Source organism: Panthera leo, chromosome C1, assembly GCF_018350215.1.
Source record: "Panthera leo isolate Ple1 chromosome C1, P.leo_Ple1_pat1.1, whole genome shotgun sequence".
Lineage (NCBI taxonomy): Eukaryota > Metazoa > Chordata > Mammalia > Carnivora > Felidae > Panthera > Panthera leo.
The window spans coordinates 134,319,539-134,346,724 of record NC_056686.1 but is presented as its reverse complement, the minus strand read 5'-3'; the positions used below and the strand labels follow the sequence as shown (position 1 = coordinate 134,346,724).

General features: G+C 35.9%; 1 protein-coding gene across 6 annotated transcripts in view; it reads left to right on the top strand.

Annotated features, from left to right (window-relative positions):
* The window catches only part of GTDC1 (glycosyltransferase like domain containing 1), a 390,883-nt gene that overhangs the window by 142,393 nt on the left and 221,304 nt on the right, over positions 1 to 27,186 (top strand). The window lies entirely within an intron of this gene.

The following is a 27,186-nucleotide window of genomic DNA, read 5'->3' as shown; positions in this document are numbered from 1 at the left end:
AGCCGAAGTTGGACGTTCAACCGACTGAACCACCCGGGCACCCCAAGGGCAAATCACTCTTATTCTGTACATTCACCTGCAAAGTGGTAAACACACAAAAAATAATATTCTTCCTGTTTATCTTCAAGATTTGTTATGAGGATCATATGAGATAATGTTCCAAGAATATTACGTAAACTGAAGAGTAAGATATTATTGTGAAGTTTGAACAGTTTTAGGTAGAATTTGTACTGTTCTTCTGTGTGCCTGATTTTTTCTTTGAGTTTTTTTTTTTTTTTCAGTTAATCTCTAGCCTTTAGTTTATCTATTTTAAAATGTGAGTAAGAGAGATGACACAGAATTAATTCTTTAATAAAAACGTAATGTTTAAAGAGTATCTGGCCCAAAACCTCAATATGCTGCTACATTTGTTCTTCCATCAGATTGCTTATAGAGATAGAATGGGAAGAAATGGTAGAGGAGATATTTTTTGTGGAGTTTTGGTCTCTAGTTTATTGTGGTTCTGGTATCAATTTTGAATTGTAGCTAAATAGCAATGACCAATTACATATTATAGTGGGTAGTGATGATGAATTAAAATAGTGGTCAGATTTATATTTTTGTAAGTAGAAATGTGAGTTAATAATTCACTGTTTATTCATTTTCTTCAACTAACATTGGTGTAACTGCTTTTATTTTATAAGGTATTTTGTTAGGTACTTGATTTGAAAGTGTGTTGAAAGAATGCTCGTTTATGAAAAAGATAAAAATGAAAGGTGGTTCAATTGCACCTTGTCTAGTAATGACTGAGGTGTTCTTCCAGTGAAAACAGGGTATACAGTTGTCTCATGGATCTGGAGACTTGACCATACCTGGTGGCTTTCTGTGAAATGGCACAATTCTCATCCCGGTGATAAAATGATGGTGGCTTTCTAACACAATGTAGTTATTTCACATACATGGCATCATCTTTTGTTTAAACCCCAAGAAAAGGATTATATAAATATCTGAACATGCAGAAGTTTTACATTAATTTTAATAAAAAATAACAGTTGAACATCATAACTGTCAAAACATTAGATAAATGGAAATAAATGTTCTGATATATTTTCTTGAAGTTGATACAAATTTTAGCAAATGTAATAAAATCTTCCTTTCTTGTTCACAGTAGAAATGACCATTTCAGGTCAGCTGTGTCACTGGCTACCATAATTAGCACAAGTCATTTAGCTTGAAAATATCTTTAAAACTTAAACATGTTGAAAGCTTTGTATTAACAGATAAAATTTTTTTGAGACCTTAGGCATATTAGTTTTGCATTTTCTTTCCTGCAGAAATAGGGCTTCCTTCTTATTTCTTTCAAAAATTTCTGAAACATTTTACCCTTGCTATTTGGGTTTACAAGTATAATGTGCTGAAAGAGAATTGGAGATGTTTGCCTGTTGCAGACAATGATATCTAAGCCACTCATTCAACTTCCTTGTTTTAGGCATTTTAAAAAAATTACTGCTTCTACCTGGTAAAGGAGTTAAACTAAGATAAACACTCCCAACTACTCACAATGTTGCTTTTCAGTTCCCTCCTTCCAGATCATTCTAATTTCTTTGGATCCATCCATTTCTTTGACCCTTCACTTCCAGTATTTTACCAGACCAGCTCACTAAGTAACAAACAATTCTGAATAGCTGAATTAATTAATTAATTAATATAGCTGAATTAATAATATTTTAGTTTTTGTCACTGCTAAGCAGTATTACCCATTCCGTTATACTTGGACAGGGTTAGTAATGGTGTGGAAGTGGCCAGTCTGTGAATGGATGAGTGGGGAAAGAGAAACACTTGTAAAGTAACAGATAATTAACTCATGGGTTTTTGAACAAGCGAAATTCAAAAGCAAATATCGAAAGTATATTTTAGGGTTACTTTGGTGTCTTATGATATTGCCCTTTCCTTGAAGTTTTAGAAACAAATATCATCATAAATTTGCCCAGGAAATATTTTATTATTATTTCTAAGTTCCCTGAGGGCAGAGGCTTTGTCTTTTTCACAACTGTTCCCAAGGTCTAATTCTTAGTGTTCAGTGAATATTTGTTGGATGAGCGAGTAAATAATGATGATACTAAGGAAAGTCAATAAAATTTCAAAGACCTGTACTTTTTGCTATGTGCAATATTTCTTCAGTTGTATTTATTTACAGATAAGAGATACATAAGAACAAGGCTAGCTGATTTTACTATTTAGCAGTGGATTTACATGTTTTACAAGGTTATATGCTCCCTATATTCTTTCTCTTCTTTCTTTCATGTTATATCCATTGCAGTTCCCTGCTTATAGTAGCTGCTCAAGGTTTGCATGAACATTATGCTTTACTTTAAAGAAATTCTTATCTCTTGTTATATAATTACCTGTGCAGTACAGTAAATAAAGTAGCTATTTTCATGGTTTTCACTTTTCTTTTTTTGGTTTATTTTTTCCAAGTAGCAAAAGATCTAGGTGTAATGAGTTTGAAGCACATCAGGTAGAATCTGAAGTGATAAACAGGAACTATAAGATGGAAATACTAAGATTTTGCCTTTTCTATGACACAGTGGCAATATGCACAAAAGGTTACCCGTTATTAGTTCATTGGCAGAAAAATTTAGGGAATACAAATGCAGTGAGGAAAAACTGGTTGCATGAGACATGGACTTCCTATAAGGTATTACAACCCAGGACTCTTTTGAAAGTGTACAGATTATGATGAGAGAACAGTAGAGGAACAATAATAACTTATGATTCCCGGAGGTTTACCTTTTAACTTGGCAGTGGTACCGATTTACATGGTCTACTTCGTAGAAATAGTATCTCACTGTTTTTTCAGGGAGTATTGCTTGACTTTTGTAGCCCTTTCAAGCATTTTCAACCATGTAATGGTAGGATACCTTCCTAATTCATGCCTTGTATTTCAGTTAATTACCATACTCCTTCACATCACTAAAAACTTTATTTTTAGCATGTCTACTTCTTGGAAATGTCATCAATTTGACCATCTTCTTGTCCCTTCCTCTCTATTAAGTATCTTTCCATCTCAAAGAAAGCCCTTGCATTTTAATTCAATATACAGTAAAACCTTGGATTGCGAGTAACTTGTTCTGCGAGCATTACCCAAGACGAGCAAACATTTCTAATAAACTTTAACTTGATAAACGAGTGATGTCTTGCAATAGGAGTAGTACGTGATGCCAAATGTCACGTGATCACAACTGAGCCAGTGGTTCTCTCTCTCTTTCACTGTGGGATTGTGTGTCTCATGCTCAGATGCTCGTTCTCAGGCCACGGTGTTTGGCAGAAATCAGTGATGTTTCAGAATGTTGGAAGGTGTCCACAGCTGGGCCTGGATTCTCTGTCTACCTTTCTGTCTCCTCCTCCCCTGCTCATGTTCTGTGTCTCTCTTAAAAATAAATAAACATTAAAAAAGCCCAAAAATTTAAAAGAAGGAAATCATCAAGAAGTATGAATGGGATATGCCAGTGGCTGAAAGATTGCAAGATTTTATAAGAAGTCTGCGCCTGTATCTTGTCTGCATAGGAGAAGGAGAAAAAGGCAGAGGCATCCCTCTCTTCAACTGAGATTAGGGAGATGTTTAAAATGTGGGAAATAGTGCAAAATTTTGTAGACAAGCACCACCTGAATAAGGCTTAAGCAGGGTGAGTGATGAATCTGTTTAGTGACAACACAATGTCACATTTCCGTGAAATCCTCAAAAGGAGGCAAAAGCAAGTGTCATTGGATAGGTTCCTTGTTAAAGTTGCATGGAAAGAAAAAGATTCCATTGAGGCAATCAATAGGTTAGCAGTGATTCCGTTAGCGATAGTGAAAGTCGTTCTATACAATAACCCTTCTCTCTTGTCTCTCTCACACCAGCCATGAAGGTTTTCAAAGATAAGTGCAGGTTAGTTTGTTTATATTTCTTTATATTTTGTATTTCTTTATTATTCTGTATTATAGTATAGTGATCATGTTTGTATGAATATTGTTGTGTGATGCAGTGAATCATCTGAGTTTCCATTATTTCTTATGGGGAAATTTGCTTTGATATACAAATGCTTTGGATTACAAGCATGTTTCCAGAGCGAATTATGCTGGCAAACCAAGGTTTTATTGTACTATAGTTCTGTGTTTCCTGCCTTTTATAATCATCTATTTACCACTTAACTGGAATAAATTAGGAATGTTATCAGTCAATGCTAAGTTTAATATCTGTTGTTTTTTTCCCCTTACTTCTTTCAACTCTTTCTTGCTTCGATCCCTTTAATACTCTTTTTTTTTTTTTTTTTTTTTTTTGGCATTACTTATGGCCTTGACTTGAAGGGCAGAAAGCTTCTTGACCTCTTGTTGGGTCTCTCCAGCTAGTTATTATTTTGTTTCTAGCTGTCATTTCTCCTTGCCACTACTTTTAAAATAACAGCACTGTTCTAGGTCTTGTCATAAACCGTTTTATCTGGATCTTCTCTTAAAACTTTTAAAAAATATATAAATGCATTACAGTAATCACCAGGTTTGGAGCATTTTGTCTGCAGCAACCCAATAAAACACTTTAAAATGTTTGATCTCACTTAAAACTTAAAACAACCCGATGATCTGAACTATTATTATCACCACTTAATAGACAAGGAAACTCAGGCCAAGGGGGTTAATTATTTGCCAAACATTGTATAGCAACTAAGTGGTAGAATTTGGATCCAGTGTAGTCCTCCATGACTCAGTGGCCCAAGCCCATCACTGCTACTCACCCTCTCTGACATCTCTTGTGCTGGTAGCCTTTGCTGCCTTTCTCTGGTAAGAACCATCACCTATCAGTATACACTCAGGTTATTAGTTGTATGTACTTAACCATGAATTCATCTCTTCTGTAGAGGATGCACTTTCCACATAGGGCAAGATACCATGGAACGCCTTCTCTTCCAATTTAACTTTCCCTCGTGAATTTCTTCTCATCTGTTTCTGGTACCTTGGGCACAGTGTTCTACCTCACTGCCCTGTTGTCACTGCATCCCCATCCTGAACTAGACACCCAGTCGTAGCGCTTTCTCTGATATGGTGCTGCTGAAGAAGACACTTTTAAGCAGCCATGGGTGTATCTGACCTGGTCCTCATGGCTGTAGCTGACTGAGGATGAGATGGCTTGTTACCCAGAAATAGCCACATCACAGGTAGGCAGGTAAAGTGTGACATGTCCTTCTGAGAAAAGAATCATTTAAGCCAGTTGGATTCTTTTCTTGGGAATTTGAATGAAGAAATATAGATAAACTGGGGCAGTCAATGGCAGGATTTGTAGGCTAAGGCTCCTGAGGCAGGACCTAGAGAGTCCATAATAGGTCATATGCCAACTGAAGTTATAAGAGAGCAGAAACTATCAGTAAGCAGAAGTACAGTAGGGAAAAGGAAACAGGTGCACAGAGAGAGGAGATGCCATGAGAAAGATAGCTTGTATCCTGTGTGAAGGAGGTTTACAGAGAACAGCTGGTCCCCAGACCTCCTCTAGACAGCTTTCTGGTTCTTGTCTCAGCTTTTATGGGAAACTTCATTTTATTTGAGATAACTTCTGCCCCTGTTTCTTGGTCTTCAAAAAGCCTGGGCTAGTTCTTCTTAAAGCATCAGTGATTATTAGTACTTATTGAATTATTTTAGCTAAGATAAAGTCCCTAGAATGATACTTTTTAGATATGATTCTATTCACTTATGTTTGGTCTCTTATAAAAGGTACCTTTTGATTTCCTTTGCTTCAGTCACCCCCAACAATTTTCATGAGTAATAGTATCTTGGTATCACCTTGATTCAGTTGTCAAAAGATTTCAGTCGCTGCTAGTTATTTTTCCAACAAATAAATTCTTACACATATGGTTAAAGAATGACCACCTGCTCCTTACCTTGGGATGGTCCTATCCATCTTAAGTATAGTCTCTATTTTGTTTAAGATAACTTGCTTACCATAGGCACACTGGGTTTCCTATGTTTGATGGGGAATAATGGCCACATTACAGAAAAAAAAATAATGTTTATTTTATTTATTTTGAGAGAGAGAGAGTGTGTGTGCGAATGGGGAGAGGCAGAGAGAGAGAGAGAGAGAGAGAGAGAGAGAGAGAGAGAGAGAATCCCAAGCAGGCTTTGTGCTGTCCACAAAGAGTCTGATGTGGGGCTCGATCTCATGAACCATGACATCATGACCTGAGCTGAAATCAAGAATTGGCTGCTTAACTAACTGAGCCACCCAGGAGCCCCCAGAAAAATTTAAACCTATACAAAATAAAGGAAATAGATGATAACTTTTTTTTAACCCTGTAACAGTTATGCATACATGCCCAATCTTATTCTATTTAAACTCCGTCTAACTTGTTATGATGAGCACTGGGTGTTGTATGTAAGTAATGAATCACTGACTTCTCCTAAAACCAGTATTGCACCATGTGTTAACTAACTAGAATTTAAATAAAAGTTTGGAAAAACAAAACACAAATAAACCTCTGCCTAGCTGCTTTACAGCTGCTTTACATTTCATTTGTAGCTCTACATATTTCACTGGGTATCTCTAAAAGATGACCTTTCTTAAAAAAACATAACTGAAATACTATTATTACCCTGTTAAAAATCCTAAGTAATTCCTTTATGTCGTTAAATGTTTCTGACCTTAAAATACTACATTTACCATAGCTAGGACCATATTATGTAGTAAGGAAAAGAGAGGACAATCCCCTGGAGTCCAGAGCATGCTCGTAATGCTGTGTATGAAGGGTTGCGCAACACAAACTGCCTTTTGTCCACAGAGCTGAAGTATGATGCTTCTTATTTGAGCAGTGTTGATTTAGTGGCTCATTTAGTATCTTTGATGCTTTGTATTCACTTAGTTTTTACCTATAACATATAGGTTTCGTTGCATTATAAAAATGGTGCTCTCTTGGAGTTGTACAGAAGAAAGCCTATGCTGCCGTGCATGGGCCCTGGGCAGCAACATTTGTATTTAAGTATAGTATGCAACCAGGGTTGAGAATGGAGGTCTAAAGTATACTTTCTGGGCTTAGTACAAATAATAGCATTATCTATTACATTTTATCTTCACCAGTTCAAGATTATAATTATAAATATAACTCAGTAATTCTGTTAGCTTTGTTTCACTTGCTGGGTATTTCCTTTCTTTTTGTTTTGTTACTTTTAAGAGATAATCATAGTAGTATGAAACATTCTGTCCACATAAAAGCTTATTGAAGAAGTTAAATATTCTAGCTAATTAAAGAAAACACTAATTGGACAGATTGCTGTTTTATATTATTAATTTTAATTATTTTTTAATCACAACGCACGGTTTTTAAGGAACGCTGCTGTTTTATACTTTTTTTCATGAATTGAGTGACTTAAATATTCAGATTATTATTACTATTTTTGAATAGTTGGTTTTGCTTGGTCTGTGGATGGGACAGAAACAAGATGTAAAAATTTCTTGCAAAGTTTATAACTCCTGGTCCCAATCCACACTTTATCCCTAAATCATCTATCTATCTATCTATCTATCTATCTATCTATCATCTATCTGTCTATCTATCTGTATATGTGTACATATATGTAAAGTTATTCCATTTACCATTTGCCGAAGTATTCAGCATAATGTCATTAGTTTTCTTTGCACTCTTGCATGGTATATTAGTATGTCAAATCTTACTTGCTAGGAAAGGAAACTGATGTTCGGAAGCCAAATGGCTTGTCTGTTTTCAAAAAGCAAATTAGTGGTAGAGTTGGTTAAAATAGTAGCCTATAGTGTATCTCATTTGAAGGCATTACTTTACAGTGTCGTGAAAGCTTACACTATAACAATATTAGGTGTTACCAGTATTTTGGTTTTACTAAAACAACATATTCCTAGGAATTCTTTTGATAACTGTGTAATTTGCCTGGCTATCTCTTATTACACCAGTGTGACCATCTGTATTAGTTTCCCGAGGCCTCTGCAACAACGTAATTTATTCTCACACAATTCTGGATGCTAGAAGTCTAAAATCAAGTGTTGGTAAGATGATCTTCCTCCAGAGGCTCTGGGGAAGAATCCTTCCTTGACTCTGCCTAGCTTCTGGTAGCTTTCTGCAGTCCTTGGCATTTCTTGGAGTATTGCTGCATCACTCCAATCTCTGACTCTGTTGGCACATGACCTTCTTCTCTGTGTGTATCTCTTTGTATCCCTTCCTCTTTTTATAAGGACAGAAGTCACTGGATATGGAGCCCACACTAATCTCGCATGACCTCATCGTAACTTGGTTTCATTGGCAGAGACCATCCAAATAAGGTCGTATTTACAAGTGCCAAGGGTTAAGACCTGAATGTATCTTTTTCGGGGACAGAATTCAATCCACTACACTATCATCCTCGAATTCAAAGTGTTATTTGGTGCCTATTGCTTGCTAGGCTTTCAGTAAGTTTTTGTTAAAGGACTGCCTGGTACCATCATATACATTCAGTAAGCCGTAATATAGTCATTACTTCTAGAACTAGAAGAAACAGTAAAAAATCATATAGCCCATGCTTTCCATGTGAAAGATTATGTGTCATCTTTAGTTCATTGGTAAAACAACAAAAAAGTTTGAGTGATTGGACTATAATCACATAGATACTGTCCACTGGATGGTATGAACAAAATTTTTATTATTTAAGTGCTATCATAGAGTCTTTGTGATAAATCTTTTTTTCTTACTAATTAATGTTTTTAGATATTAATACCTGACATTGAGATGATATGACAGATATTAACATAGTTAGGACTTCAGAGCTCATCTAATCAAGCTGTTATTTTACAGCCGAGAAAGCAGAGGTCTGAAAAGGTTAAGTGAGTTGTCGAAAACCAGGGGTAGGTGATGACATTTCTGGGTGGGTCCTGAGTGTTTAGTATTGAATTCTATAATTTGAATCTAATGAAGCAAATTTGATAGCGCCTAGAACACACTGATAAAAATCAATAACATGCTTCAAAATAAATACTGAAAGAATGTGAAATAATTTAAAGGCAAAGGTAAGGGATTTTTTTTTTTAAATGTTTTATTTTTGAGACAGACACAGAGCATGAGCAGGGGAGGGGCAGAGAGAGAGGGAAACACAGAATCTGAAGCGGGCTTCAGGCTCTGAGCTATCAGCACAGAGCCTGACGTAGGGCTTGAACTCACAGTGAGATCATGACTTGAGCCAACCAACTAAGCCACCCAGGTGCCCCGAGATAAGAGGTGATTTAATTAATCAGCAATATTGTTCTCTTGCCACTGAAGGCAAATGGAGAAAAACGGGCTCAAACACCACGAAAAGCAGATTGGGTTTGTTTTCCATCTGGACAGTCTGACAGTGGGATTGTTGAGAATTGTCATGGGGAATTTGACGAGGAATGAACTCAAAACAAAACGAAAACAAAACCCACACAAATTCACTTACTAGTTTGGTCTTACCTGGAAATTTCATTTTTTTTTTTTTTTCAGAGCCACTCGTTTGCTCAGTCCACATCAGTACTTTTCCTCTGAGAATGTAACTTTAAGTGTATTTCACAAGGTGAGATTTCCAACCACTGCAGTCACAATCTTTGAAATTCCTTGAATCTGTAGCTCCTCAGTGCCTGGTTTCTATATCTGTTTCCCATAAAACAGGACATGATGGAAACGGTAGTTTACAAATCTTCGACCTTCAGATTACAGCGTAATATTCATACATCAGACTTCCTCTGGATGGATCAAAGTTTTGTGTCTCCAGTAGGATCCTTGATGCCTTCCAAGATTGAGAGAAAAGGACTAGTTTAGTATTCCTACCTACTGTATTGATCCATCCTCTTCTGGGTTCTGGCATGGCTTTAGCTAGTTGATGGATTTTCTAGCTGTGAATGACTGTCATGTCTCATTTGAGTACTTCCTGTTGAGTACGTTCAGTGCCTGACTTCTCTTCACTTACTGGTTGCTCTGACAAAATCAGATTGCCTGCGTGCCACTTGCATATAACTGTATGCTCTTTTCTACAGACTGCCTTTCTTATGTCTGTAGCCTTCCCTTTTGATAAAGACAGTTATAAGCAGTTATAAGTTTCTATTTTGTGTTAGTTTAAAAATGTAATCTAACCTCTTCTTCCATAGGCTTTTACAAGCTATCTAAAAACAAAACAAAACAAAATAATTAAGCCTTGCTTGTCAGTGGCTGTACATACAAGTGGCTCTCGCTGACTTGGAAAGGACGACAGTCGGCAACCAGAAAGTCCTTAAACCTTCCTCATGCATTCAATGAGAGTTTCTTAACACCAACGAACGTTTACAATTTTAAGGCAGTGGCTCTGGGGACTTCAAAGGCAATTATGGTTATTAGCCCTCTTTTCAGTTGTCAAACAGGGTAGCCACTGCCTGTGTCAAGGATTAAGAAAGAAGTGGACACAATAGATGAAGATGGGCCAGTTCAAAATACCAAGCATCCAAGCTTTCTAGCTGCTGTGTTGGATGGAAAAGTTAGAGAAATTCTATATTACTTACTTCTACTTTGTTAGGGTGTTAGCATTGGATTTCTTTTTAAAAAGATAACTATCAAGAGTTATACAGACCCCCAGTGGATAATTATGAAACATATCAATCAATACAGATCCATGTATAGCCTAATGTATTTACCTTCAGTGTTATTTATTAGCCCTAAGAGTTTGGAGAAATAGCTTAACTTTTCAGAGCCTCAATTTTCTTGCCTCTATAAGTGGGACCAATAAAACCTATCTTGCAGAATAGTGTGCAAATGAAATTAAATCAAATGAAATAATGTATGTCAGGGCCCTAACGTGGTACCTGGCATGATGTAAGTGACACACAAAAACTACAGTGTTTCTTTACATTTGGATAGCACTGTACAGTTTTCTCACATACTGTATTATCCCATTTTATACTTTCTCACATACTGTGCCACCCCCTTTCAAATGAAACTATGAAGCAGTCAGAAAAGATGGTGATATCACCTCCTGTATGTATGAGAAAGCTGTGTTAGAGAATGATTAGTCCACATGGTTATGTATGTGTAGGTCTTCTGATTCCTAGGCAGAAGCCTTAGCCTTTTCCCTACTTTATTTAAACTTCTAAGTTGCTCCTTCATTCATTTAAGGTTCTAGCTATAGGTATGAAGGGTTAAGAGGCCAGGGCTTTAATGGATTTCCTGCTGCCTTTTAAGTCTGTATGCCAGTGAAATAACAGATATCTGTTATGCAGGGCTTTGGGAAATAATTTAAGATGCTAAACAACCATATAAAATTGAATGTTTTGAGTTATAACATTTATTCTCTTAACAGTCACATTTTCTTTACTTGTTTGTAAGTTAGAAACATCTAAAAAATAATTAGTTCCAGGCACACCTGGGTGGCTCTGTCGGTTGAACATCCGACTTCGGCTCAGGTAATGATCTCGCGGTTTGTGGGTTCAAGCCCTGTGTCAGGCTCTGTGGCTGACAGCTCAGATCTTGGAGCCTGCTTCTGATTCTGTGCCTCCCTCTCTCTGCCCCTCCTCTGCTCACGCTCTGTCTCTCTCCCTCTCAAAAATAAGTAAACATTTAAAAAATTAAAAAAAAAAAACAACAAAACAAAACCCTTCTTACTAACAAATTCTGAATTGCTACTAAGGCGCTTTTGTTGAAGAATTCCTGAGAATTAGAGTTACCTATTTTTTGTTGGAGAAACTAATTTTATTAATATGTGGTAATTAAACCAACACTTTAGGAATTATGAGCAAATAGTGTAGGGCATTGCTGGATTATCTTTTTTTCTTTAAGTTCACTGAAAGAAAACATTCCCAGTAATTGTTAACACTTGTAGAAAATCCTGTGAAAAAGTGATGGAAAGTACTCGGCCCTTGTACCATACCTAGGAATTAAAAAAGCAAGATTGGTCCACATTATGCAGTATGGTGCATGTTCGCTCTAAGTCCACATACTTCCTTCAATGCACAGAACTGGGGCAGGTGTTATTAATAAAAAATAATAATAAAAACCCCTTCTATTTTAAATAAGGATGCTATTCTGCCAGCTTTGAAGCTCACACATACTCTCTAACTTAGCCCAGCTTTCGCTCATCTGGTCTTTAAATGGCTCCTTTCATGTGGTCAGCCCACGAGCCATGCGTACTGCCGCTCAATCACGCCACTGTACGTCGCCATCATGAGGGTGGTTTGCATGATTTGCATTTCCTGTACTGTTTGAGCTTCAATGAGCTCTAAGCGCCACGTATGAAGAAACCACTGCCAAATAATGCAATGATTTGATGATTTTAGTCAAACCAGATGAGTTTGTGCTGCAGTCAGGCTACCAGGTCAGGGGTAGGGGTTGGGGTGGGGGTGGGGAGATGTTGCCAGGATATCCTATAAAAAAAGCATTCTTTGCAATGTCCATACATGCAAGATGTGAATTTCTTAACAGGTCTGGTTATGTAACAGAAGAAGGCTACTTCGGGGAAGATGGCACTGAAGGGCTTTGATGAATAACCATATATATGTTACTCTTAGAAAATTCAGTCTTCTAGATTTTAGTTACATCATGCTGCCAGTGTAATTATTTATTGTGACAATAATAGGTTTTGATGGCATTAATTTTCTAACCATACAGAGTTAAATTTAGTCAAAATTAAATTAAATACATTGATTACGTGCCCCCTTTTCCTATAAAAGAAAGCTTGTATTTTATTAAAAAGTGGTTGATAAAAGCTGTCGGACAACTCCTACAGAATTGGCATAGTAGTGGGCCAATGAATAGTTACTAAAGTGGGGAAGAAAAAAAATATGTACCAGATACTAGTCTTCATGAAAAACATAGACAGATGGGGAGACAGACCTATATGATGCCACAAATAGATGAATATCTTGTAAGGATTTCAAACAAATGTTGAAAGATCCAGTGAAATTTTAAAAGTTGGTTTAAAAGTATATCTTGTGCTTATAAATAGTGTATTTATTTCTGCTCACCTGAAGCCCAACCTGTAAATTGTTCATGAAATATTTTATCAATATTAAGCAAAAAGCATGTAGACTGAATCTATATATAACCATAGAGGTATTAAAATGAATCTCATTAATAACATTGACTTTAATTTTTCTTAGACTTCTTACACTCAGATATGGTGTTATATGCCTATAAGAAAAACTTCAGCAGAAATCCTGTTAACCGGTAATTGATAATAGCCTCAAAGATTTCCTATTCTTGTTACAGATAATTGAAGAATATTTATTCTTTTTTCCCATATAATGTATACTTTGTGAAAATGTACCTGATAACATGCTGCGGGTGCTTCTCAGTAGTTTTTAGTTTAGTGCCAGTTCACTTGATTACATCCTACCAGCTAATCAAGTGTCTTTCGTGCATGCCCTACAGCAGTTTTAAGATATTCTAAAGAGGAACCTTCAAAGCCACAGGTACTTACTGAGGAAATTATTGTATAATTATTTCTATTATGAAAAAGTAGGCAACTTATGTGGAGGAGAAACTAATATATTATTCTGTCTACACTAAAGTGGTTTTGCATGTTGCGTGTATCAGGCAGCCATTTAAGCCTGAGAACGGTTTTCATGTGATGAGGACTGGAGTGTTCAAGGCCAGCCTTCACTTCCTTTTTAATTATCTCTTATACTTTCTTTGCTAATTTCTACTTTTAACACTGATCTTACTTTGATATATGAATTAATCCCGATCTAATGCACGGTTTGGCACTATTGGATTGTTACTAGAATATCTGCCATGGGAAATCTTGACCCAGGGAGCACTTTTTGCAAAGTGTCTGAATTTAAAAGAGGAAAAATTTGTCCTCCTGAACTCTTTCAAGTATTCAATGCAGTGTGCTCACTGATGATATTGGAATGTTGCATTTTAGGTACTATCGTAGCTGTTACATAGATTATTAAAATTATTATTGCTTATTAGGTAAATTAGCTTCAAGAACATTAAGCTTATTAATGGAGATTTTAGCTTTATGTAAATACATTTGAATAATGAATAATATTGTACCAACTTCTCTTTGAACATTCTTCTTGGTTACTTAGTTTCTAAGAAACTATTTTTTTGAAAATAAAAATAAATTGTATTTTTAGATGCTTAATCCCATGGGGGAAAGGAACACATTTTGCATTAGTTGTCTTTAATTTATTAAACGATTCTGCAACGCGCTCTGTGCATAGATCATGAAAACCACTGGCACACATTTTTCCTGACCTCACAACATAAGCTGCACTCTTGTGGCAATCCCAGCAAATGTGTTTATAAAGATTCCAGAAAGAATAGTCTTGTGACTAAATAAGAAACAGAAGCTCAAGCTAAGAGCCAAACAGATACCTATCGGTTTCCTTGAGTTTAATCTGATTAAAAACATGGCCCTCAAAAACATTAAATACAGTGTCATGTCAGAGAGGCAGCATATGATAAATATAGTTCATGACAGGAAATCGTTATTAAATCAGCATTACTAGTGAATCTGTTATGGAAATTTCCCTGTAATTTAGTTACGTTTCCCCCGTTTTTCACCTTCAGTGCATCACTATACTTTCCTGCTTTAATGTTAAATATGCAATTTTCAGTTGACTGAAAGGCAGTTTTCCTACTTTTAAGTAACACACTTCTTTATTGTTATCACTAATCAAACATGAACTGGCTGTTGACTTCAACTAGAAAAACCAATGTACAGAGTAAAAGTATTTCTTTTTACCAAGAACAATGTCTGTACTGGACATTGGCCATCGTGACCTAAATATAATAAACCTAATGGTAGCAACTTCATGGCTTTTAACAAGGGCAAGCAGTTGTTTTGAATGAGAAACACGGCAACTTGGTTGAATCTCAGATTGCTGATAGCCATCTAAATTTAAAACTAGTAATTATTTGACATAAAAAAGTTGACAGCTTCGTATCTAACTTCATCAGAATCACATCATCTTTATGGTTTGCTTTGAAGAAATACAGGTACAACATTAGTCAATATAACCCATGTATTTGTAGCTAAACCCTGAGTCCTCTAATTCCTTAACAGTTCAGAAAGCATTTTTTAGAAAATATTTTTACAACGCAAGAGGATTATTTGGCTGACTTACATTAATGAAACATTTTGGCACATGTTAAAGATTTCATCGAGCTATTACAACCACCCCCAAAAAATCTTGGTTTCTATTTAAAATGTCACCAATGTGGAAAAAATACCATCAATCAAATTGCATATCTTCTAACTGGAGACAAAAAAAAAAAAGTAAAATAAAACGGAAACAAACAGTGAGCTTCCAGTTCATTTTTGGCTTCCCTTGGAATTCTGACTTAGATATGGTCAGTTATCTGTGGCCTTAAGATTATCTTTTTTTTTTTTCTCTTTGTTCCATTGTATGTTTTCATCTTCACAGGAATAAATCCACTGAGCAATATTCCTAACTTTATGCTGCTTTAGTCAGACACTGGGAATGCTTCGTTTTTGTGAATGAGAACAGTAAGAGAAATTATTTTTCTGGAGAAACACAGGGGCCCCACTTTATAATAAAGAACTACAAAATTGCATATCATTCTTTTCTTCTCTCTTTAAAATTATTCTTAAGGCCTTAGGGGGAACAAAGACCCCCTTCATAGGAAACTTAAATACTAAATCCTTCTTATGAGTTTAATCCAGGAAGAAACCTGTGTGCAAGTGGCATAAACAGCACTGGGACCCTTATCTCTTAAAATTTAGCTTCTTTCTAAGCAATACATGTAGAAAACTAAGTGGCTGTTGCCTAACTGTGCTCCCTGAGTTCTGTCAGTAATTCTTGTCTAATGAATCTTAGCCCTTTCTCTAGTCTCTCTTTGTGTCAGGACTATTTCACCTTGGAGGCAGGACAAGTGTCCTAGCCCCCAGATCATGAAGATGTTTTGAGCCATCTCCGTCTGTGCTTGTATATGTGTGGAGTAAAGGGATGTCTCACTTTTCTACTATAACTTACTCTTAGGAACACTCAACTCAATTACATCATGTACCTGCTGTGGGAAAGATATTGAAACCACGGTAGGAAATCAAGTCACGTGACATTATTTAGAGGTTTTGCACAAAATGTGCTAGAATGCATGCCAACTCTATAATAAAATCACATGTGTATTATAATACAACTCTTTCACAGAACACCTACCCCAGTATCTTCAGAAAGTTCCCCAGCGCGCCTGGGTGGCTCAGTCGGTTAAGCGTCCGACTTCAGCTCAGGTCACGATCTCACGCTCCGTGAGTTCGAGCCCCGCGTCGGGCTCTGTGCTGACTGCTCGGAGCCTGGAGCCTGTTTCAGATTCTGTGTCTCCCTCTCTCTCTGACCCTCCCCCGTTCATGCTCTGTCTGTCTCGGTCTCAAAAATAAATAAATATTAAAAAAAAAAAAATTTTAAAAAAAAAGAAAGTTCCCCAGCATTGGTTTATTTATAGACCATGCCAGAAATCACTCTAATAGTAACATACCAGCCTCCCATAACCATTGTGTGTGATAGCAAAACCTAAGTAAAGTAGCAGTGAATATTCTTGAAACTGTTAGGTAAGCAAGGCATAATTATATTCACCTAACATAGATTGGAAAGTGCTGGGAGAGATTAAGTTATTTGTGCAAAGATAGGCCACTTTTAAGTGGCAGGCAGAAGAAAAATCAAGGTTTCCTGGCTTGTGCTCTTTCTCCTCTATATTTACAAAGAAATATAGTGCATTATCTGACAATGAGAAGATTGTTTCACTCAGAAGTCACACTGATACTCTTGCTGTCCAAGTGACCTCAATCTAGGAGGCTTTTAGCTCAGCCACTCTGGCTGGTTGAGGGTAATCTGAAAGACTGACTGTATGTATCTCTGTTTTTCTAATTCACTTACTCAAAATGCCAGCTTTGATGACTTAAGTAATCAGGGAAGCTTTGTGGGGAGATAACGTGTTCCTCTGACTCTTCCTCCTTTTTACCGAGCAGCCAGGAGTTACTAATTAGGGATCAGGGAGCGAGATGAATGGAATACTAACCTTCTGGTGACCCAAGTCATCGCTGAAAATGCAGCAAAATTGGATCCAACTTCCTGATCAGAAGCTCCTTGTTGACTCTTTTTCTTTCGCCTTCCATGGGCTCATCTCTTTGTCCAGCCCCTTTTAGTCTCTACATTTTTCTGAGGCACATCTTAGGATTTCAGGTCCATTTCCTTTTCTGGCTTCTGTTGTACCCAGTTCCTAACCTACATCACAAGGTGACTAGTGAGTTAGGTGCTCCAAACCGGACGGAGCCCAGCAGGATACAAGGGTGTGAGACACCTCAGGAAATCCTCTCCTTGTCAAGCGAAGGCAGAGAGGCTTCTATCTGTAGCCAGCTGAGATATGGAGTGAGGCATTGAACACAGATTTACAAATCAAAATAATAGTCTTCCAGGGATAGAATATGGACCAACATGCTGCAGAATTTTAACCTGCACATCCATGGGTAGGGGATAGACGGTGACAGTCATAAAAACAGGAAGGTTGTATCTTCTGGAAGCAGTGATCACAGAGACAGAGCTCATTACCTTAATAGTGATAGATGGTGTTTTTAAATGTACTTATTTCTACAGGATTTCATCTGTTCCTCCTAGCAGGTAAGTATGAACAATCTCCTGTTATATACCAGGTTCAGAAAAGTTGTGCTGTGCTCAGGTTACCCATTAGGAAATTTTAGAGTCAAGACTTGAACCCAAGACCTCTAATGTAACACATGATTCCCGCCGAACCCCCCCCCCCCCCCCCCCAATCGATGCCTTTGGTTCTCAAACAGAACACATTTTTACTCTTCGTTCCTTATTTTCTTGGTCTCACAAAAATATATGCCAGGCACTATACAAGCACTGGGTAAACTAAGGTGAACAAACGAGCCATATACCCTGCGTTTGTGGAGCTCAGACTGCACTTCCTAAGACTGGTGATTGGTTTGGTAGTCACCAGCCACATGTGGCTATTGAGTCTGTGAACTGTGGCTGTTCTGACTTGAGATAAGCTATAACTGTAAAATACACCCTGAGTTAAAAATGTTTAGTTCGAATAAATAATGCAATTTTCCCGTATTTTTTATACCGACTATATGCTGATAATATTTTAGATGTATTGAGTTAAATAAAATATATTACTAGAACTGATTTCATCTTCATTTTCCTTTTTTTAATGGCTAGTAGAAAATTTTAGTGGCTACTAGAAAATGTTAAATTATATATCACTTACACTTATCGTAAATTATGTATCACTTATTTCCATTGGATAGCAAGCTGTGACCTGCGGGGAAGTGATTTTATAAGGGCTCATTCAGCAGTTTAGTACTTCGGTAGTTACATTTTTTACACGAAACATTTGGATCCTTTGAAATTTGTTCTGGTGCATGCTGGTCTGGATTCCAGTTTATTTTTTTCTCCAGATGCCTACCAAGCTGATTCAACACCAATTAGTTTGTTTGTCTTTGTTTTGAGAGGTTACCTTTATCACATGCTAACTCCTTGTATGGATTCTATTTCTGGATCTGCTCTTCTTTCCCATTGGTCCGTGTTATGTTTGGATCATTGTTATTTGGTGCTATTTTTTGAGATTTTAAAGTATTTTTTAATATCTGGTGAGGTTAATCTCCATCTCCACTTCCAATTAATCATCCCTCCCCACCTTCACTTCCAACAGAATTTTCTTGACTGTTGTTTTCTCCTTGTCTTTAGCTATGGAAATTAGGATCTGTTTGTCCAGTTTAAAATAGGCAAAAACAACCTTTTAAAAATTGTGATAAACAAACTCAAAGAGAATTGATGTCTATTTATGTTAACTCTTCCTATCTGAAGTAGTGGTACTGCTTTTCATTTATTCGAGTCATCTTTGGGATTCTTCCAGTAATACTTTGACATTTTCTTCTTAGAGCTCTTACCCATTTCTTAAATTTATTCTTAGAAATTTTACCTATATATGTATGTACTACTGCTTATGCAATCTTTTCTTAAATGCTTGCCATGTATATGTATATATGTATATATATACATATATATCACAAAACATAATATTTTTAGTATTTTAATAATTTAAAAACATACTAATTTTGTAGTCTGTAAGCTTATCAAATTCTCTAATTCTTTGTGAGAGATAGGGTTTTGGTTGATGGTGTTAAGCTTTCTAATCTTGACCACAAATACTGATATGTTCATTTTTTTTCCTTTTTAAAAAAATTTACCTATTTCTTTCCCATTTTTTTTTCCTTTCAATTTTTTTTTTTTTCTCCTGTCTAATTCTGTCATCTGGTTCCTGCAGCACAATGCTAAATAGTAGTGGTGACAGTAAGTATTTTGTCTTGTTTCTGACTTTAAAGTTTCATCTTAAGTATGAGGCTGGCTTTTGAATTGAACTGAACATATTTTATTATAGTGAAAAAAATTATGTATTCCTATTTTAAGAATAGCAATTTTATTGGATTAAAAAATCATGAATAGTTGTTAAATTTGTCAAATGCCTAGTCATGATTATGCGATTGCTTTTTCTCTTTAGAGCTGTTGAAGTGATGAATCTTATTGATTTACTAATATTGAACCATGCTTGTGTGTTGAGGAAGAAGATCACTTGTTCATGATGTTTTACTGTCTTCATATCTTGTTGTTAAGTTCTGTTTGCTAATATTTTATTCAAGATTTATTTATTTAGAAGTGAGATTACTTGTTATGCATTGGTTTTGTTACACTTACTTCAGAAAAATAAAATAATTTTGAAGTTCCTCACCCCCTATTAATACCAGCTTAAAAAGAAATGGACTTTTCTGCTCTTTAAAAATTTGCTAGAATTCCCCTGTGATATTGTGCAAGCTTAGTATCTCTTTTGGGGTGGAATGGTGGCAGTGGTTGTAATGATAGTGGTGGATCTTTTTTGGGGGGCAGCTTTCCCTATTAGGAAAATCTGTTTTTATTTGTTTTTTAGATTCTCTACTTCCTCTGGTAGTTATTTATTTTTTATAAAAGTGTGTGTGTGTGTGTGTGTGTGTGTGTGTGTAGTTCTTTTCATGTTTAAGAAGGTTTTCTTTTTTTTCTTACTGGTTACCTTCATAATTAAGACTTTCTATGATACCCTAAGTTCACTAATTTTTGAGTTAGTATCTATTAATTCTTTGTAATAAATGATGATAAAATTAATGTGTTCCCACTTATCCATTGGTCTTTCTCTACCATCTGATTTCAATCAACATTATTTTTCTCATTTTTTCCCCATATATTCTTTAAATATGCATATACTTCTATTGTTTGATTTGTAATCTTTCAATAGTATCTGAAGATTACCAGCTACTATGGTAAAGGCAATAGGCAATCTCTTCTACTTCCCAAATTTCTTTTACTTTTCCTCCAACAGTTGTATTATATTCCATAGCCAGAACAAACACCTTTTATGTTCTATTTGGCTACCCTAATTCCTGCATTGGTTTGGTTTTGGTTCTATAGCTAAACATATTTGTTGGAAGACTTCTGCTTTCAACCAATATGAAATAACAACTAGATTTGCTTTTCCCTCTGAAACAAAGAAAATGTGGACAAAACATGTGAAACCATTCAAGATGTAGCATCAACCAGGCCGTGATCCCTGAGACAAGCCAGTTAGATGAGGTGGGCACTCTTATTTCCCAAACTTTTTGCCTTGAAAGAGTTTCTGGGCCCTGATGCAAATAAATGGAATCCCAGGAAAGACTAGTAGACCTATGGAATTGAGGAGATGGAGGTAAGAATCTAGATAGGGGAAAACAAACAGCACACTCAGAATACTAGAATAAAGAAAGCTGCTGGAAGAAAGAACTCTGGAGGTATATAGAGCATCCCCATTGAGCATTCATCTGAGTACAGATCAGTTCATGTATGTTAGGAAACTGACGGCCAGAGAAAGACCCATTTGAGAGGATTAAAAACAATAGTGGCAGGGCACCAGCGTGGCTCAGTCGGTTAAGCCTCTGATTTCGGCCCAGGTCATGATCTCATGGTTGGTGAATTTGAGGCCCTCTTTGGGCTCTCTATTGTCAGTGCAGAGCTTTCTTCAAATCCTCTGTTCCCCGCTCTCTCCCTGTACCTCCCCCACTCGTGTGTGTGTACGCACACACATACTCTCTCTAAAATAAACATTAAAACAAACAAAACAAAACAAGATAATGCCCATTGCTCACAAAAGGCCAGAAATAGTACCTATTCCCACCAGCCAGACTGGAAAACCTCATGATTCAATCACGGCTGTGGTCTCAACTGAGGCTCAACTGGAGAAGGATCCACTGCCAAGCTCACATGTTTGTTGGTACCATTCATTTTCTTGTCAGCTATTAGACTGAGGGTTTCAGTTTCTTGCTTGCTGTTGCCAAGGGGCCACCCTCATTCCCTGGTATGTAGGTCATCCTAACATGTCTGCTTATGTCTGTGAACCCAGAAAGGGAGAGTCGCCTTGAAATGCAAGGTGGTAAAATCTTATGTAATAGAAGCATATATGCCCTGTCACCTTTGCTGTATTCTGTTGTTTAGAGCAAGTGGTTGGTCCTGCCTACACTCACGGTTGGAGGGTGGGTAACACAGGCCGTGAATACAAGGAGGTGAGATCATGAGGGCCGCTGTAGAAAGTCTGTTGTCTATAGTAGTGTTTAGGAGAATGTCTTAAAAGCAACTGAATTTAAAAAAAGAACAGCAATAACAGGTTACTTTAGAAGAACAAAGTTAAACCCAGCAGCACATTTCTTATTGGAAACATTGCAAGGGAGAAGGCAGTGGAGCAACATCTTCAAAACACAGAAAGAAAACCTGAAACTGGCAACCTAGAATTCTATACCCAGCAAAAATATCACTGAAAAGAATGGTAACACATGTGGTGAAAATAAAACAAATAAGTCCTGGGGATGTAATGTACAGCATCATGACTATAGTTAATAATACTGTATTGTGTATTTGAAAGTTGCTAAGAGAGTAGATCTTAAAAGATCATAAGAAGACAAAACTGTAATTATGTGTAGTAATGGACATTAACTAGACTTATTTTGGTGATGTTTTGTAGTATGTTGAATAGATATATTATAGGTATATTATATATATAAAACTAATGCATTTGTAAGAAGTAAAAACAACAACAACAAAACAAAAAAAGCAGAAAAACCCAAAGGTAAAATACAGGGTTTTACCCAAGAGAGAAAAGTAAGAGTTGAGAGGAGAAGAGGAGGAAGCAAGCAAGAAACTTTGTCATTTTTGGCACTATGTATTTTAATCCCAGTGCTACTTCCATAACATTTTCAATTCCTCCTGGGTCAAAATCTTAGGAGTATACATCCATTGTTTCCTCCAAATCTGGGCTGATGTGTGTATATATTTGTGCATTCCTGCTTTACTTGTGGGTGATGGCAATCAAATAAAAAACGTATATCTTAGTTCTTTTGAATATTTTCGTGCACCACTCTTTTCCTGTATAAGAGAACTTTTTAACAGGGCTTAAGAAGTCCTAATAATTTGCATATGTTACATTTAATTGAGAATAGTATGTAAAAAATTTAAATTGTAATGATTTAAATTATTTAAATAACATAAAATAAATTTACTTTAAGTAATTTAAATTATTTAAAATGATATTTAGTATGGTTTTCAACATTTTACATACAACTGAGCTTTCATTTCAAAAATATTTTAATTTCGTGACTATGGGTCTCAACTCTTGTTTCTGTATGTGTGTGTGTGGAAGAAAAAAATAATATTTGTGCTTTCCTTCTCATAAGGTTTTTCTAATATTTAATTTTATATTATATATACTAAAATACGTGAAAATTCTGGGGACAAGTAAAATTCTAAGGTATTTTTTTTAGAATCACAATGTAATTTTTTAACTTTGTGTTAAAAATAACTGTGGTTCTTGTTTTCAGAATGCCTACTACAGTGGAGATACTTCCTCGAAGTACATGTTTTTATTTTAAGAAATTGCAAGTTTTCTGTATTTTTAATCTGGTTTTTGTCCTAGTGTAATGGTTCTATTCCACAAACCATTTGGTTTCCCACTTTATTAATTTTAGACCTTGTTCAATTTGGTGCCACCTTTATCACAGTGAATTTTAATATTGCTCTAGCAGTTTGACTGCCTGTGATTTCTACTATCTTGATGTATGATACAGGAAACATTTTGCTTAAAATATTTCATTCAACTATTGAAATGTCCAGCACTGTGTCAATTGACTGCTTATCAACAACACAAAGAAAGTTATTGATTCACTCCTGAAAAAAGATCACTTCAGTTTTTTGCATAATTGATATATAAAGATTTTCATTTGCAGTGATCAGAGTTTGGGCCACATGATTTTGATACCAGTGGGGTCAAGAAGGTTAGAGATTTTGGTAAATACTAGAAGCCTTGTAATACTGTCGTTAGTTGAAAAAGCCTTGAAACATTAGAAGCAAAAGACATCTGTTTCATCTAGACCCCTGAATGTCATACGCAATGAAAAGGTCTGGAGGTGTGTGGTACAACTTGGAGTTCAGAGCTGGAAAAGTCATTTGTTTTCATGGAGGCATTGGTATCCTACTCAGCTTCGAAGAATGAGTAGGCCCGGGATGGACACATATGGAAGAGCAGCCAGACAAGAGAATAGCATGTCGTTACATAGCGTTTATGAAGTGCTCTCCATGTATTAACACATTTCATAATTGTATTAATAGTTACTGAGGTGTTTATTGTCTTCACTTTTGAGTTGAAAAAACTGAGAAACAAATTTATTAAGCAACTCATTCCAAAGCTCCCATCTAGTAAATAGTCGTACTGCCTTTTAAACTCAGGCTTTCTATAAGGGCACTTGTACCCCAATGTTTATAGCAGCGCTTTCAACGATAGCTAAATTATGGAAAGAGCCTAAATGTCCATCAACTGATGAATGGATAAAGAAATTGTGGTTTATATACACAATGGAATACTACGTGGCAATGAGAAAGAATGAAACATGGCCTTTTGTAGCAACGTGGATGGAACTGGAGAGTGTGATGCTAAGTGAAATAAGTCTTACAGAGAAAGACAGATACCATATGTTTTCACTCTTATGTGGATCCTGAGAAACTTAACAGAAGACCAAGGGGGAGGGGAAGGGGAAAAAAAAAAGAGGTTAGAGAGGAAGGGAGCCAAAACATAAGAGACTCTTAAAAACTGAGAACAAACTGAGGGTTGATGGGGGGTGGGAGGGAGGAGAGGGTGGGTGATGGGTATTGAGGAGGGCACCTGTTGGGATGAGCACTGGGTGTTGTATGGAAACCAATTTGACAATGAATTTCATATTAAAAAAAAGAAAAAGAAAAAAAAAAAAAAAGAAATGGAAAGGGAAAAATAAATAAATAAACTCAGGCTTTCTGGCCCCGGAGTCTCTCTCCTTAGTCACTTACGCTATTCTGCCTCTAATTAATGGGAAGTATTTTGTGGGGACAGTAAAATGGGAGAAGTTAAGAAGGTTAAAGTCATGGAAGCTTTTGTAAGGGAGGCAAGAGGCATTCATATGTTATCCACATGAGTATAAAGCAGTTCAGTCTTTTTAGACGATAATTTGAAGGTACTATATTGTATCAGGAATTTCAGTAATCACACTAAACATTTGTCCTAAGGAATTTGGGAGACAATTTTTTATGGGCTTCACCTTTCTGTATGTCTTGCAAGCAGGAGTTAAATGCCTTATTGTTCTGGACTGTCTTTTTGAGGGAGGTTTGTATGGCATAACAGCATTGGCATGTAATTTTGAGGAGATAGTATCTCCCTTCTGATCAGATAGCTTGTTTATTTATTGACCAGTATAATAACATCTCCCTATGGAGCAAAGTTTGGCAACTTTGCTTGCAGCTCATTGTGGAAGATTGGGTTTCCTAAGCTCAGGGTTCCTTAGCTATGATGCTAACCCACTCCCTGTGCATCATCCATCTGGGCCTCTTCACATTATCCTCATGCTCCTTGGAGGCCAAGGAGAACCGATGTGAAATGAAGCTCACGCTGCTTACTGTGTCCTAAGCAATAAGTCCTTTGTCTAACCCAGGGGTGTCATGTCTGCTGCCAGCATCCAGGAAATGGGGGCAGGCTAACTTGTTAACTTCCAGGTAGGGCAAAATCTTAGACCCTTTACTGTTCTTGACAAAGGCATGATTAGAATTATCAACAACGCATCATATGTAATCCCTGGAAAGTATTCCAACTATCCAGTAATAAGGGACTAGTTTAGTAAATCATGAGACATACATATAGTGGAATATTAATTCCACAGCCCTTAAATATCATGTTTTTAAAGATTTAAAGACGTGGGAATAAACTCATGAAAACGTTAAGTAAAAATTATATTATGGTAACGATACATATCGTACATCTCAATTTTGTAAAATGTGTTTGTATGTTTAAGAGGACACTAGGATTAAATATCCAGAATGTAAAAGATTGTTACATATAGGTTGTAGAATTATAAGTGATTTTATTCTTCTCTTTTTCTATTTCTGTGTTTTTCAAATTATTCTATAATGAAAATATATTACTTTTATAATGAAGAAAAATACTGTTAATGAAGTCAGACTGAGGGATTTGACATGATATAATAGGCAGAGTAGATACTGTATATAATCTTGAGAGGACAGTAATATGAGGATATGTTTAAAACCCATGCAATCAAAGAAGATCTGGCTTTCATTAAAATGCACATATACAATATAACCGAAAACCATTAAAACAAAAGCAAAAATAAAAATCCAAGTTATAGCAAAGGAATACAGGAAACATAGCTATTTTGGAAATTCTAATTTAAGGAAACTTAATCCATTTGAACAAAAATCTAAGCTCATCAAAGCCTCTTGTTGTCTAATAAAAAGGAATTAAGTCAGTTAATCATGAGAAACAATGTTTGCATACCAAAGTACTGAAAGATGAAGTGATTGTATGTCTGACATTTGCCTTAAAATATTTCAGCAAAAAATAAATAAATAAAAATAAAGTGGGAGGAATAGTTGAACCAACCTTAGCAAAAATATTGATAGCTGTTGAAGTTGTGTGTTGGTTACATGGGACTTATTAAACTGTTAGTTTTGTGTGTGCTCAAAAATTTCCATAAGAAAAAAAATCAACAGAATATCACTGATTTATATAGTTTTAAAACAATATCTCTCATCCTTGGCTGCACATTAAAATCACTTAGGAACTTTAAAAAGTACTGATGCTTAAATCTCACCGCCTCTGATTCTAATTTAATTGTCTTAGGTGTGGCTTAGGCATCAGGATTTTTTTTTCAATCTCTCAGGTGATTCTAATTTTAAAAACCATACTTCTAAGTGGACTTCATTAGGTAGATCTTTATTATAAGGGGCATTGACTATAATAATGAGTATTTTTTGACAGCATTTCCTAAAAAAATGTGTGTCGGTTTTCTGTTACATTAATTAATTCATGGAACATCTCTCAGTGAAAAGCAAGAAGAAGCTAATACTTTTTCTAGCGCAGATAGTTCTACTGAGTCCCAGAATAAAATAGTATAGGGACATAGCTTAATGATTCTTTTGATAAAATGATAAAGTTTCAGGTGACTCTAAAAAATGAATAACTAACATATCCCTTTCAAATATTAGTTGGGTAAGAAGAGGCTTAATTGATGTAGAGAAGATAGTTTAAAATGTTAGCATTTGACAATTTTCTTAAAGTAATTCTTCTTCATCTTAGAAAACAAAGAAGAATATTTAGAGATAAAGAAGAAAATTATCAGCCAGAGCTCCATTATCCATGGTAAATACTGATAATGCTTTACAGCATTTGATTTCAAATTTATTTTAACCTTCAATGGAAAAATTTCAAACAGAAATGTAGGGGTAGTAGTGTCATAAAGCTGTAGGTTCCCATCAGTCAGCTTCAATAATTATCAACTCAAGATCAATCTTTTGTCATCTGTGAACCCTTTCCACGTTATCCTCCCCTCGCCCACACTGGATTATTTTGAAGTAAATCTTGTGTGTCATATTATTTCATCTATAAATATTTTAGTATGTATTAGGGCAAATAATCTTTAGGTCATTAACATGTGTCTGAGGTATTGGTATTCTGTGTTGACTGAAAGAAGATCCATATGCTACAGTTCCTAATTCTGTAGTTGCCAAAGATGGTGTTGTGTTATAAAAGTAAAAATCTGGCTTATATCCTTGAGCTGCAGAAGGATCTGCTGGCAGGACCAAGACTTTTCTCAGAAAGTAACTCCATCAGTTTAAATGAAGAA